The sequence below is a fragment of the Crocodylus porosus genome, unplaced genomic scaffold (genome assembly GCF_001723895.1).
Source record: "Crocodylus porosus isolate Cpor-Errol unplaced genomic scaffold, CroPor_comp1, whole genome shotgun sequence".
Lineage (NCBI taxonomy): Eukaryota > Metazoa > Chordata > Crocodylia > Crocodylidae > Crocodylus > Crocodylus porosus.
In genome coordinates, this window is record NW_017728921.1 from 12,882,888 (window position 1) to 12,884,834 (window position 1,947).

The following is a 1,947-nucleotide window of genomic DNA, read 5'->3' on the forward strand; positions in this document are numbered from 1 at the left end:
CCGCCTGCTGGAGAGGAGGTCGGGCGGCCGCGGGGCGTCGGGGCCGGAGCCGAGGCCGGGGGGGGCCCTGCCCTCCCCACCGCCCTGTCCGAGCCAGCGCTGCGGCTGGAGCCGCCCAGGTGAGACACGGTTGCGCCCTGCGGGCGGCACCCACCTGTGTCGGACCCTGGGGCAGCGGCTCCGCCTCCCGCTGTCCTGGCCGGGGCTGCCTCTGTCGCGTCTCGCGCTCCCCGGCCCCGGCCCCCGGCGCTGCTGTGGGGCGCAGCCGGGCAGGGCTGCCCCCTCTTCCCCCTCTACTGAGAAGCGCAGAGAAACCTTCCCAGCTTCGTGTTAAACACTCACGTGGGCTTTCGTGAAGCCGTGCTCAGGATGCGAAATGAGAGGGAAGGGTGATAAACAGGCAGGGATGCTCAGGAGCTGAGGGCTGGCTTATGCTGCCGTTACCTTTGTCTTGATTGATCTTTGCTTGCATGGGTTATTTGCTCCTGCGGGTTTCAGACTGATGCAGCAGGGGAAACATGCCTCCTGTGTCTTTTCCCCATCAGTTTTGGCGATGAGCAGCTGCAAAAAAAATGCATGCGGTTGTCATTGATACTGAAGGGTTGAATCATGTTTCGCAGGTCAGGCTTTTGCATTGCCAGTTACAAATGCAATGCTTGCATGCAGTGTGGCTTCATATTTTAAACCGGTAAAGGTTTTTATAAGGTGATAATAATAGGGGGACCATAAGGGAACCTGGGATATTGCCCTCTCCCTTCTCCCCTCCTGCCTCCAGTGAGCTGCACTGTTGCAGGCAGACAGGCGGGCTGGGGCGAGGCTGCAGTCTAGGGGGAAGCTGGAGCTGCCTAGTGCACCCTGCCACTGGCTTCCTGCTGTACCCTGTGATTCTGGGGTGCTTGTCTTAATTTGCACCAGTTGGCTAGACCAACCTTCAAAATTTGGGACTGCAAACCTGGACGTATGGTCAGCCTACTTAAAAACCAAGTGAGGTGAGGGCAGGTTTCCCCTCCAGTACATCAGGTTGTTACAGGTCCCTGCTCCCTCCAGAGCTTGCAAGTTTCATGATTAAACCCATGCATTCTGTATTTGAGGGAATTATATTTCGTTCCTCACTGTGTGTGTAAGCGTCATCACTGAACTGATGACAAATAACGGAGTATAGCAACCCCAGAATATACCATTGAAAGCTTAATGGTATGACGCATCATGTTTTAAAAATTCTATTGGAACAATATGTCATCACTTGAAAATTACCTTTTACAATAAAAGGTCCTCAAATTGTCAGCTACAGTGTTTAGCGCACAGTGCTGAGATTTGCTAAGAACAGTGGTTTGAAAAAGCAGATATTTCTGTTAACACAGTGGCAATGACTTGGGGAAAGTTATAAATATGAAAGCTTTGAAACTGAGAAATCTTTTATATAGAATGATTAAAGTGTTTCTTTACCCATAGCAAGCCATATGTCAAGAATTTTTTGTGCTAGGAGTTGACCTGGAAAGTAATACTGATGTTTCCATGTTTGTTCATTTACAGTTACTGTGCCAGTCACCGGTGACACAGTGGCTGTAATATATACCTGAATGCATTCTCTTGTTGCATATTTTAGGAAGAGAAAATATCTTCTATATAAAAGAATTTTAAGTTCTACCTGGGCAATGATTCTTCAACTGTCCTGTGCTTTTATTAAATGTCCATTTTGTCTTACTAAACTACCAGCCTGGAGAGAATACGGGCCTTCTTTTTCTTCTCTATGTATTTATTAATTTTTGCTTTCACTAGAATTTCATGGGAGCTGGTAGCCTTATGATGACTTCAGAAGTGTTTCACTGGTTCTGAAGTTTAAAAATTGAGAGTGCTCTAATGAACTGAGCTCATTTTTTGATGCGTTAAAATATTAATGCATATCCCTCGGCAGTATTATTGTCTTATTTCTCCCTTAAACTGTAA

At 48.1% G+C, this 1,947-nt stretch overlaps 1 protein-coding gene across 1 annotated transcript in view; it reads left to right on the plus strand.

The window, feature by feature from the left end:
* Positions 1-21: 21 nt before the first annotated feature.
* ANKLE2 (ankyrin repeat and LEM domain containing 2) overlaps positions 22-1,947 on the plus strand; it is a 25,069-nt gene continuing 23,143 nt past the window's right edge. Inside the window, exon 1 of the mRNA XM_019539013.1 lies at positions 22-119. The gene's annotated coding sequence lies outside the window, so the exon portion shown is untranslated. The remainder of the gene's footprint in view (positions 120-1,947) is intronic.